The sequence below is a fragment of the Leuresthes tenuis genome, unplaced genomic scaffold (genome assembly GCF_036924035.1).
Source record: "Leuresthes tenuis unplaced genomic scaffold, fLeuTen1.0.hap1 SCAF_6, whole genome shotgun sequence".
Classification (NCBI taxonomy): domain Eukaryota; kingdom Metazoa; phylum Chordata; class Actinopteri; order Atheriniformes; family Atherinopsidae; genus Leuresthes; species Leuresthes tenuis.
In genome coordinates, this window is record NW_027325360.1 from 29,382,879 (window position 1) to 29,395,917 (window position 13,039).

General features: G+C 41.2%; 1 non-coding gene across 1 annotated transcript; it reads left to right on the plus strand.

Moving 5' to 3' along the window:
- The first annotated feature begins 938 nt into the window (after positions 1-938).
- LOC140310613 (U5 spliceosomal RNA) lies at positions 939-1,052 on the plus strand. Its single transcript, XR_011916667.1, has one exon. It is a non-coding gene; the product is annotated as a U5 spliceosomal RNA (small nuclear RNA).
- Positions 1,053-13,039: the final 11,987 nt, after the last annotated feature.

Below are 13,039 nucleotides of genomic sequence, written 5' to 3' on the forward strand. Positions count from 1 at the left end.
TTATCAATAAGGATACTTCTACAACTACTATCAAAGTATGTCCGGACTTCTTATGTTGTCAGTTGCTATATATGAATAAGTGGGTAGCTACTGACAAGCATTAAGCATGTCACACAGCCCAAACATATAACATTTCAGGACACACCACACAGTTAACAACCACAGTGAAGCGTGTCAAAGCCCAAACATGTAACATTCAACAGGACACTTACACAACACATTCAAATCAAACAGTCAGACAACATACAAGAACATATACCCCAGCCGGCATTGCTCCCTTCCTATTTTCGTACAGCACACTATGTGTGCGCACACCTTTATTCACAAACTCTTCAACTTATACTCTTTTACCGAAGCTGCTACAGCTCGATTGGCCGAATACCCTTTGATCCTATTTCGGTGAATTTGACATCTGCCTTACATATAACAGATTAGCGGTTTAGCAGTTTTAATTTAGTTTGAGTGAAGGAATTCATTTTATAGCAAAATCCGAAATCGTGAAGAACTCATGAAAGTAAGCTTATTCTCGGATTCCTGAAACTTTAGATTTGCTCTTTCTTTTACTGCAAAGTACAACGTTGTTTTTTTTGTTTAAATCTTTCTAGACATGGTAAATATTAAGGACAAAGCAGTTTTCACATAGTTTGAGTGAAGGAATTCATTTTATAGATAAAATCCCAAGAGTCTGCTGAGAAAAGAGAGTGAATGCGAAGTAGACTTTAACACGGCTATGGGAGCGAGCCGAGTGTGGGCTAACCGGGAGAATTGCTTGAAAGAAACGCGACACCGAATGAGCGATCAGAACAAAGCCTCAATACGGGATTCTCGTGGTGTTTTTGTTGCTGCCTTGTCTTTTGCACAGAGTAAAAGACAAGGCAGCCATCGAATAGGGCCCGATTGTTCCTACTTGGTCAGCCGAGCCGCAGTGACGGATAATCGTACTCTGGTTTCTCTTCATAACGTACAAGTCTTTCGCCTTTTACTAAAGATTTCTGTGGAGAGCAGCACTAATGAGTTGTTTCTATTTTTGGCAGGCTTTACCTTTGCGGGTGAAGCCCTTTCTGTCTGTGCAAAAGAAATCTTCTTACTGTGCAGAGTGACTTCTCTGAGTAGAGTCGCCTTACTTGTTGCGACTGTGCCGATGTTCGAAGCTGGAGTGCAAAGTTGTTGCTTGAATGGTGCTTGCTGGAGCGTGCGGGAGTGTAAAGTTATACCATTTAAAAGGGCTGAAGAGTGCTCAGTGCAGCGGGTGGGCGACACTCTGGCCACCTTGAAAACCGAGGTTACATCCACTACCAGGGGCAGCCCAAGTTCTGCCGCAAGTGTGGTGAGCATGGGCACCTGGTTGAGACTTGTACCAAGGTGTTATGTGGGAAGAGCAGAGAAATTGGGCAAACTTTTGGAGAGTGTCCAAATGGCAGGAAATGTAATCTCTGTGGAGAATTAAATCACCTCTTCAGAGATTGCCCTAAATCTTTTGCCAACAAATTAAAGACGGTAAAGCCACAGTCAAGCCAACAAAGAGAAGGACCAAAGGTGGCAGTTGGTGAACAAAGTGAAGAGGTTGACCCAATAAATTCAAACTTCCCGCCAAAAGCTTGGATTGGAAGTGAGGAGCAAAAAGGGGAGGGGCCTGTAGAGGCCTCACCACTCAGTGTTGAAGTCTGTGAGAATTCACAGGCAGAGGGTGGAGCTACGCTAAATGAGGAGGAAGAGCAGACAGGTGAGTCTAGTGAAGATACTCACCTCCCCGAAGGTCAACAGCCGAAGAGGACGGCATCTGAGCCTCTGATTCCCCAGTGGTATCAGAAAAGAGGGGAAGGGTTAGGTCCCTTTCAGACAGTTCTTCAGTGGAAGAACCTAGAGTCTTCCCCTCCGACTCACCAAATGAGGTCTCCTTTTCAACTTCAGCTCTGCAATCAACCCCCAGGGACTCAAAGTTAAATGCAACATTGCGTCAGAGGCCAACACCGAGAGTCCGAAAAGGAAATATAGATCACCCTACTCACTTTTCACCTAAAGAAATGAAGGAAGAGCTAGTTTCCCAAGAAATAACCTGTGTGTAATTTGTTTTGATAACTTAGAAAAACGAAAATGACATACCTACTTTCCTTTATGCTTTTAATGGTTCTCACCTTCTCAACACTAAATGTGAGAAGTGTGAAATCAAAGACAAGAGCCCAGAGTATTTTATCCTTCTTAGACTCCATAAAATCAGATGTGTTTTTAATACAAGAATGTGGACTACCTTTTTTAAAAAACCATAGACAATGGGAGGAAATGTGGCCCCATTTATCGATATGGAGTGGCTCAAATCAAAATAAAAATGATGGTGTGGCCATTCTAATTAAAAATCCGCATGTTCTGGTGAAAGGTAGCACAGTGGTGAGAGACGGACGGGCACTTTTAGCACACTTGAATTTTATGGGGCAAGACTTTAACCTCTTAAATATTTATGGTTTCAATGGAAAAAATGAAAGGTATGACCTTTTAGAAGATATACAAATTTACATGCTAGGGCAAGTACCTTTAGTTGTAGGAGGGGATTTTAACTGTATCTTGAGCAGGAAAGATAGAAAAAGAGCAGGGGTAGATTTTAAAGTGGATAAGACTTCGATTTTACTTCAGGGCATATGCAGGGATTTTAAGCTTACTGACTGTTTTAAAACCATGCATCCCAGAGAGGAGGGCTTCACCTGGTTTAGTCATGATGGCACCAGAGCCTCTCGCATTGATTATTTCTTTACTAGAGATTGCCCACCCACTGATGTTAGATTAACCCCTGTTTTCTTTTCAGACCACCTTATGCTCTCCTGCACCCTTTCACCCCCTTCTGGTGTGACGGTAGGAAGTGGTCTGTGGAAACTCAACTGTTCCCTGTTGGAGGATGAAATCATAGTCAGTCAGTACAGGGAATGTTATAAAGAGTGTCAGACCCTTCAAGACCTCTACGAAACACATGCACAATGGTGGGAAATGGTGAAGGAAACGACCCAGACTTTTTTTAAACAGCAAGGTAAACGTAAAAAAAGGAAAGAGAATAGATGTATGATGGGACTACATAAACGCTTACAGCGCTACTTTAAACTAAATCAGTGTGGCATAGACTTTAAAGAAGAAATCAAAGATGTCAAAAAGGAAATGTCAGTTTTAGCAGAAATAAAGAGTAAAGGAATTTTTGTAAGAAGCAGGGAGCAGGAAATTGAGGAAGGTGAAAAAGAAAGAAAGTTATAAATAAAAAGGAGTGTATTCAAAATCTAAAAAGAGAAGATGGGTTTTTAACAAAATCCACACAAGAGATGATTGAAACTGTACATACCTTTTATAGTAACATGTACAAAGAGAAACCAGTGCACTTGGAAACATCGGCAGAAATCTTAAATTTCGTTGACAAAACCGTAAAAGAGAATGCACACTTGACACAGAATTTTACTGCTTTAGAGTTAAAAAAATGCCTAACAGGTTTTAAGAGAAGTCGAGCTCCGGGTTTAGACGGGCTTCCTGCAGAATTCTATCTGACCTATTGGGACCTTTTATCATCAGACATTTTAGATGTTTTTAAAGATTTTGAAAAACTCGACCGACTGCCTGACAGTTTTAGAGTGGGAATAGTGACTCTACTTTATAAAAAAAATGATAAGACTGACCTAAAGAATTGGAGGCCCATCACACTTTTAAACTTTGACTGTAAACTTTTTAGCAAGGTTTTAGCGACACGGATGTCCTCTGTTTTAGAGGAGGTAATTCACCCAGACCAAGCTTGTGCCATCTCAGGGAGACAACTCACCGACACGAGGCTGTTTCGAGACTGATTCGAGACATCATTGATTACGCTAGAGACAGAAACACCCGGCTTGTCATCTTAAATTTAGACTTTGAAAAAGCATTTGATCGGGTCTCGCATCAATATCTCTTTCAGGTGTTGCAGCCATCGAAAAGGGCCCGATTGTTCCTACTTGGTGAGCTTTGCTTGGTTGAGACGCTTGCCCCCCCCCCTGCTCCTCGGCTGACCAAGTAGAAACAATCTATTCGATGGCTGCCTTGTCTTTTACTCTGTGCAAAAGACAAGGCAGCCACAAACACCACGGGAACACCGTATTGAGGCTTTGTTCTGACCACTCATTCGGTGTCGCGTTTCTTTCAAGCAATTCTCCCGGTTAGCCCGCACTCGGCTCGCTCCCATAGCCGTGTTAAAGTCTACTTCGTATTCACTCTCTTTTCTCTGCAGACTCTTGGGATTTTATCTATAAAATGAATTCCTTCACTCAAACTATGTTAAAACTGCTTTGTCGTTCATATTTACCATGTCTAGAAAGATTTAAACAAAAAAAACAACGTTGTACTTTGCAGTAAAAGAAAGAGCAAATCTAAAGTTTCAGGAATCCGAGAATAAGCTTACTTTCATGAGTGCTTCACGATTTCGGATTTTGCTATAAAATGAATTCCTTCACTCAAACTAAATTAAAACTGCTAAACCGCTAATCTGTTACATGTAAGGCAGATGTCAAATTCACCGAAATAGGATCTAAGGGTATTCGGCCAATCGAGCTGTAGCAGCTTCGGTAAAAGAGTATAAGTTGAAGAGTTTGTGAATAAAGGTGTGCGCACACATAGTGAGCTGTAGGAAAATAGGCAGGGAGCAATGCCGGCTGGGGTATATGTTCTTGTATGTTGTCTGACTGTTTGATTTGAATGTGTTGTGTAAGTGTCATGTTGAATGTTTGGGCTTTGACACTTCACTGTGGTTGTTAACTGTGTGGTGTGTCCTGAAATGTTATATGTTTGGGCTGTGTGACATGCTTAATGCTTGTCAGTAGCTACCCACTTATTCATATATAGCAACTGACAACATAAGAAGTCTGGACATACTTTGATAGTAGTTGTAGAAGTATCCTTATTGATAATAGATAAACTAATTCATAGTGATAGAACAGTAGATGAACAGGTGCCTGCACATGTCTCACGAAAATAAAATGGGTGTATGATTGCTGACGGCAGAGCAATACTGCCAAACTTATGAGTTCTTGTGGCAAACTTGATTCAGTGTCTTGACGTGTATACGCTGTTTCGCTGACTTGATTGTCATAAGAAACAAAGTGTGTTTGATAAGATCCGACCATTTTATTACGGGAGGATCAGTATGTATGGATTCTGATGTGACTGATAAACCCATTCGTATCTTAAGCATAATCTAATACGTGAGACAACGCCCTGGCACACAATCAAAAAAAAAAAGAGAGAGCGGTTTTGTGTCCCCACAGTCCATAATGTAGAAAAGAGAGAAAAAAGCCTTTCTGATTTGGTGTGTGTGCTCATAGTGCAGAGTGTAGAGAAAAGAGAGAAAAGAAAGCCGTTTTGGTGTCACGGGTGTTGTGACTTACACACACACATTTCTGAATTGAGAAAAGAAATTATTTTAGAGGAGGCAGTAGAGTTTAGATCCCACATTTGTTGATAGGCATTCATTTATTTCTTCACTTCTGATGAAGTTTCAACAATAAACAACAAACTTTGTATTATGAGAAAGAACCAGACTCATTCTTCAGGAATCCGAAAATAAGCACGAATTCGGATTCTCCTATAAAACGAATTAATTAACTCAAACCAAGTTAAGACTGCTTTGTCCTTCATATTTATTCATGTCTAATCAAGTTTCAACGATAAACAACGTTGTACTTTGTAGAATGAGAAAGAACTTCTTCAGCAATAAGCATCTCTCGACATATGACGAAATACAGATGTTGCTATAAAATTAATTTCTTCTATCAGCGTGACTTAAAACTGTTTGTCCTCCTTATTTATCCACTTCAAATCAAGTTTCAACAATTAAAAAAAAATTGTAGTTTGAGAAAGAACAACTTAATCTTCAGCAATCAGTATAAAAAGAGGGTAACAAAAGGTGCAAATGCCAACCATACATCACTAAAAGGTGGAGCGGAAGTATTCAGCTGCAAGTAGGTGTGAATGTTCGACCATAATTTGTAAAAAGTGGGTAAGAAAAGGTTCGAATGCCCGACTAAATATTAATTAAAGCGGGAGGAGAGGTCTTCGGATGAGAGTGGGTGAGAATTTCCTACCATACAAGTATGGTGGAGAGGAAGCTGTGATTGGCCGACAATAGTAAAAAGCAGGTGAGAAAAGGTGCGAATGTCAAAACATACATGATCAAAACAGGGAGCGGAGGTGTTTGGCTGCGACAAGGTGTGAATGTCCACCCATAATTAATGAAAAACGGGCAACAAGTAGGTTCGAATGCCCAACCATACATCATCAAAAGCAGGAGTGGATGTGTTCGGCTTCAAGAAGGTATGAATGTCCATCAATAATTGCTATAAAACATGAAAGAAAATTTTCGAATATCAAACCGCACATAATCATAAGCGGGAGAGGAGGTGTTCCGCTGCAAGAAGGTGTGAATATCCACCCATAATTACTGAAAAATGGGTAAGAAAAGGTGCGAATGCCCAACCATACATCATCAAAAGCAGGAGTGGATGTGTTCGGCTACAAGAAGGTGTGAAAGTCCGACCATGGTTTGTAAAAAGCGGGTAAGAACAGGTTCGTATGCCCGAATATACACTATCAAAACCGGAAGCGTAGGTGTTCGGCTGCAAGAAGGTGTGAACGTCCGACCATAATTGCTGAAAAATGTGTTAGAAAAGGTAACAATGCCGGTCCATACATCATCAAAAGCGGGAGAGGTGGTGTTCGGCTGCAAGTAGGTGTGAATGTCCAGCCATAATTACTCACAAATGGGTAAGAAAAGGTAGTATTGCCAGACCATACATGATCAAAACAGGGAGCGGAGGTGGTTAAGCTGCAAGAAGGTGTTAATGTCCGACTAAAGTTTGTAAAAAGCGGGTAGGAAAAGGTGCGAATGCCCGACAATGTATGATCAAAAGAGGGAGCGGAGGTTTTCGGCTGAAAGAAGGTCTGAATGTCCAACCATAATTCGTAAAAACCGGGGAAGAAAAGGCTCGAAAGCCGAACTATACACCATCAAAAGCTGGAGCGGAGGTGTTCAGCTGCAAGAAGGTGTGAATGTCCATCAATAATTGCTAGAAAACATGAAAGAGAATTTTCTAATATCAAACCGCACATGATAATAAGCGGGAGAGGAGGTGTTCAGCTGCAAGAAGGTGTGAATGTCCACCCATAATTACTGAAAAATGGGTAAGAAAAGGTGCGAATTCCCAACCATACATCATCAAATGCACGAGTGGATGTGTTCGGCTACAAGAAGGTGTGAATGTCCGACCATAGTTTGTAAAAAGCGGGTAAGAAAAGGTTCAAATGCCCAAACATACACCATCAAAAGAGGGAGCGGAGGTGTTCCGCTGTAAGAAGGTGTGAATGTCCCACCATAGTTGGTAAAAAGCGGGTAAGAAAAGGTTAAAATACCCGACTGTACACAATCAATAGCGGGAGCGGAGTTGTTCGGCTACTAAAAGGTGTGAAAGTCCGACCCTGGTTTTAAAAAGCGGGTAAGAAAAGGTTCGAATGCCCGAACATACACCATCAAAAGAGGTAGCGGAGGTGTTCCGCTGTAAGACGGTGTGAATGTCCGATCATAGTTGGTAAAAAGCGGGTAAGAAAAGGTTAAAATACCCGACTGTACACAATCAAAAGAGGGAGCGGAGTTGTTCAGCTAAGAGAAGGTGTGAAAGTCCGACCATGGTTTGTAAAAAGCGGGTAAGAAAAGGTTCGTATGCCCGAATATACACAATCAAAACCGGAAGCGTAGGTGTTCGGCTGCAAGAAGGTGTGAACGTCCGACCAAAGTTTGTGAAAAAGCAGTTAAGAAAAGGTTCGAATATCTAACCAAACATAATCAAAAGCGGGAGCAGAGCTGTTCGACTGCAAGTAGGTGTGAATGTCAGAGAATAATTTGCAAAAAGCTGATGAGAAAGGGTGAGAAATCCCGACTATACACCATCAAATGCGGTAGCGGAGTTGTTCGGCTGTGAGTAGGTGTGATTCTCCAACCATAATTGCTGAAAAATGTGTTAGAAAAGGTAAGAATGCCGGTCCATACATCATCAAAAGCGGGAGAGGTGGTGTTCGGCTGCAAGTAGGTGTGAATGTCCATTAATAATTGCTTTAAAACATGAAAAAAATTATTCGAATATCAAACCTTACATGATCATTAACGGGAGAGGAGGTGTTCAGCTGCAAGAAGGTGTGAATATCCACCCATAATTACTGAAAAATGGGTAGGAAAAGATGCGAATGTCCAACCATAAATCATCAAAAGCAGGAGTGGAGTTGTTCAGCTAAAAGAAGGTATGAAAGTCCAACCATGGTTTGTAAAAAGCGGGTAAGAGAAGGTTCGAATACCCGAATATATACCATCAAAAGCGGAAGCGGAGGTGTTCGGCTGCAAGAAGGTGTGAACGTCCGACCAAAGTTTGTAAAAAGCAGTTAAGAAAATGTTCGAATATCCAACCAAACATAATCAAAAGCGGGAGCAGAGCTGTTCGACTGCAAGTAGGTGTGAATATCAGATCATAATTTGCAAAAAGCTGTTGAGAAAGGGTGAGAATGCCCGACTATACACTATCAAATGTGGGAGCGGAGGTGTTCGTCTGTGAGTAGGTGTGAATGTCCGACCATAATTGCTTAAAAATGTGTTAGAAAAGGTAAGAATGCCGGACCATATATCATCAAAAGCGGGAGAGGTTGTGTTCGGCTGCAAGTAGGTGTGAATGTCCAGCCATAATTACTCACAAACGGGTAAGAAAAGGTACTATTGCCAGACCATATATGATCAAAACAGGGAGTGGAGGTGGTTCAGCTGCAAGAAGGTTGGAATGTCCGACTAAAGTTTGTAAAAAGCGGGTAAGACAAGGTGTGAATGCCCGACAATGTATGATCAAAAGAGGAGCGGAGGTTTTCGGCTGCAAGAAGGTCTGAATGTCCACCCATAATTACTGAAAAATGGGTAAGAAAAGGTGCGAAAGCCCAACCGCACATGATCATAAGTGGATGAGAAGGTGTTCGACTGCAAGTAGGTGTGAATGTAAGATCATAATTTGTAAAAAGCGGGTAAGAAAAGGTAAGAATGCCCAACCATAAATTATCAAAAGCGGCAGCAGAGTTTCGGCTGGTATTTATCAATGTCTAGATAGATTTCAACAAAAAACAACGTTGTACTTTGCAGTAAAAGAAAGTGCAAATCAAAAGTTTTAGGAATCCGAGAATAAGCTTATTTTCATGAGGTCTGCACGATTTCGGATTTTATGTATAAAATGAATTCCTTCACGCAAACTAAGTTAACACTGCTTTGTCCTTCATATGTACCCATTTCTACATATATTTCAAGCATAAACTTCCTCATACTACCCTGAATGAGAAAGAGCCACACTTGTGATTAAGCCATACGCCCCTTTTGAGGAGTTCTGCATGATTTGGGATTTTATCTATAAAATCAATTCCTTCACTCAAACTATGTTAAAACGGCTTTTACCTTCATATTTATCAATGTCTCGATAGATTTAAACAAAAAAACAACGTTGTACTTTGCAGTAAAAGAAAGAGCCAATCAAAAGTTTTAGGAATCCGAGAATAAGCTTATTTTCATGAGTTCTGCACGATTTCGGATTTTATGTATAAAATGAATTCATTCACTCAAACCAAGTTAAAACTGCTTTTTTTGTCTAGATCGACTTCAACAAAGAACGACATTGTATTTTGCAGTAGAAGAAAGAGCAAAACTGAAGGATCAGGAATCCGAGAATAAGCTTATTTTCTTATGGGCAAGTGGGAACTGCTTTGTCCTTCATATTTATCAATGTGTAGATGGATTTCAACTTCTTCTACTGCAAAGTCCAATGTTTTTCTTTGTTGAAGTCGATCTAGACATTGATGAATATGGAAGGACAAAGCAGTTTTAACTTGGTTTGAGCAAAGCAATTCATTTTATAGCAAAATCCAAAATCGTGCAGAACTCATGAAAGCAGGCTTATATTCGGATTCCTGAAACTTTAGATTTGCTCTTTCTTTTAAGCAAAGTACAACGTTGTTTTTTTGTTGAAATCTTTCTAGACATGGTAAATATGAAGGACAAATCAGTTTTAACATAGTTTGAGTGAAGTAATGCATTTTATAAGCAAAATCCCAAATCATGCAGAACTCACGAAAAGCTTTTTCTCGCTTTTCACTGCTTTTTACAATACTTGATGTATGGTCCAGTATTCTTACCTTTTCTAACACATTTTTCAGCAATTATGGTCGGACATTCACACCTACTCACAGCTGGACACCTCCGCTCCCGCTTTTGATCATACAATGTCGGGACATCGCTCCTTGTCTTACCAGCTTTTTACAAACTTTAGTCGAACATTCACACCTTCTTGCAGCTGAACACCTCCGCTCCCGCTTTTGATGATGTATAGTCGGGCATTCGCACCTTGTCTTACCCGCTTTTTACAAACTATAGTCAGACATTCACACCTTGCAGCTGAACCTCCGCTCCCTGTTTTGATCATGTATGGTCTGGCAATACTACCTTTTCTTCCCCCGTTTGTGAGTAATTATGGCTGGACATTCACACCTACTTGCAGTCGAACAGCTCTGCTCCCGCTTTTGATTATGTTTGATTGGATATTCGAACCTTTTCTTAACTGCTTTTTACAAACCATGGTCGGACTTTCACACCTTCTTGTAGCCGAACAACTCCGCTCCCGCTATTGATTTTGTACAGTCGGGTATTTTAACCTTTTCTTACCCGCTTTTTACCAACTATGGTCGGACATTCACACCGTCTTACAGCGGAACACCTCCGCTCCCGCTTTTTATGGTGTATAGTCGGGCATTCGAACCTTTTCTTACCCGCTATTTACAAACTATGGTAGGACATTCAAACTTTCGTGTATCCGAAAACCTCCGCTCTCTCTTTTGATCATACATTGTCGGACATTCGCACCTTGTCTTACCCGCTTTTTACAAACTATAGTCAGACATTCACACCTTGCAGCTGAACCTCCGCTCCCTTTTTTGATCATGTATGGTCTGGCAATACTACCTTTTCTTCCCCCGTTTGTGAGTAATTATGGCTGGACATTCACACCTACTTGCAGTCGAACAGCTCTGCTCCCGCTTTTGATTATGTTTAATTGGATATTCGAACCTTTTCTTAACTGCTTTTTACAAACCATGGTCGGACTTTCACACCTTCTTGTAGCCGAACAACTACGCTCCCGCTATTGATTTTTTACAGTCGGGTATTTTAACCTTTTCTTACCCGCTTTTTACCAACTATGGTCAGACATTCACACCGTCTTACAGCGGAACACCTCCGCTCCCGCTTTTTATGGTGTATAGTCGGGCATTCGAACCTTTTCTTACCCGCTTTTTACAAACTATGGTGGGACATTCAAACCTTCTTGTATCCGAAAACCTCCGCTCTCTCTTTTGATCATACATTGTCGGACATTCGCACCTTTTCTTACCCGCTTTTTACAAACCATGGTCGGACTTTCACATCTTCTTGTAGCCGAACACATCCGCTCCCGCTATTGACTGTGTACAGTCGGGTATTTTAACCTTTTCTTACCCGCTTTTTACCAAGTATGGTCGGACATTCACACCTTCGTACAGCGGAACACCTCCGCTCCCTCTTTTGATGGTGTATGTTCGGGCATTCAAACCTTTTCTTACCCGCTTTTTCCAAACTATGGTCGGCTATTCACAGCTTCCTCTCCACCATACTTGTATGGTGGGATATTCACACCCACTTGCATCCGAAGACCTCCGCCCCAAATTTTGTTGATATTTAGTCGGACATTCGCACCTTACCCACTTTTGGCAAACTATGGCCTTCTTGCAGCCAAACAACTCTGATCTTGCTTTTGATGATGTAAGGTTGGGTTTTCAGACCTTGCTTCACCTGCTTTTCACCAAATATAGTCGGACATTCACACCTTCTTGCAGCCGAACACTTCCGTTCCACCTTTTAGTGTTCTATCACACCTTTTTTTTCACCGCATTTTATACATTATGGTTGGAAATTTTCAACCACTCTCATCCGAAGACCTCTCCTCCCGCTTTTGTTAATATATTTGAACTTTAGTTTGACATTCAAACCTTCTTGCAGCTGAACCACCTCCGCACCCTGTTTTGATCATATATGGTCTGGCTACTACCTTTTCTTACCCGTTTGTGAGTAATTATGGCTGGACATTCACACCTACTTGCAGTCGAACACAACCTCTCTCGCTTTTGATGATGTATGGACCGGCATTTTTACCTTTTCTAACACATTTTTCAGCAATTATGGTCGGAGATTCACACCTACTCACAGCCGAACAACTCCGCTCCCGCATTTGATGATGTATAGTCGGGCATTCTCACCCTTTCTCATCAGCTTTTTGCAAATTATGATCTGACATTCACACCTACTTGCAGTCGAACAGCTCTGCTCCTGCTTTTGATTATGTTTGGTTGGATATTCGAACCTTTTCTTAACTTCTTTTTACATATTTTGGTTGGACTTTCACACCTTCTTGTAGCCGAACACTTCCACTCCTGCTTTTGATGATGTATGGTTGGGCATTCACACCTTTTTTTTGCCCATTTTTCAGGAATTATGGGTGGACATTCACACCTTGCAGCTGAACACCTCCTATCCCACTTATGATCAATTGCGGTTTGATTTTCGAAAAGTTTCTTTCATGTTTTCTAGCAATTATTGATGGACATGTAGACCTTCTTGCAGCTGAACACCTCCGCTCCCGCTTTTGATCATACATTGTCAGGCATTCGCACCTTGTCTTACCCACTTTTTACAAACTTTAGTCGAACAGTCACACCTTTTTGCAGCCGAACACCATCTCTCCCGCTTTTGATGATGTATGGTCCAGCATTCTTACCTTTTCTAACACATTCTTCAGCAATTATGGTCGGACATTCACACCTACTCAGAGCCGAACACCTCCGCTCCCGCATTTGATGGTGTATAGTTGGGCATTCTCACCCTTTCTCATCAGCTTTTTACAAATTATGATCTGACATTCACACCTGCTTTTGATAATGTATTGTT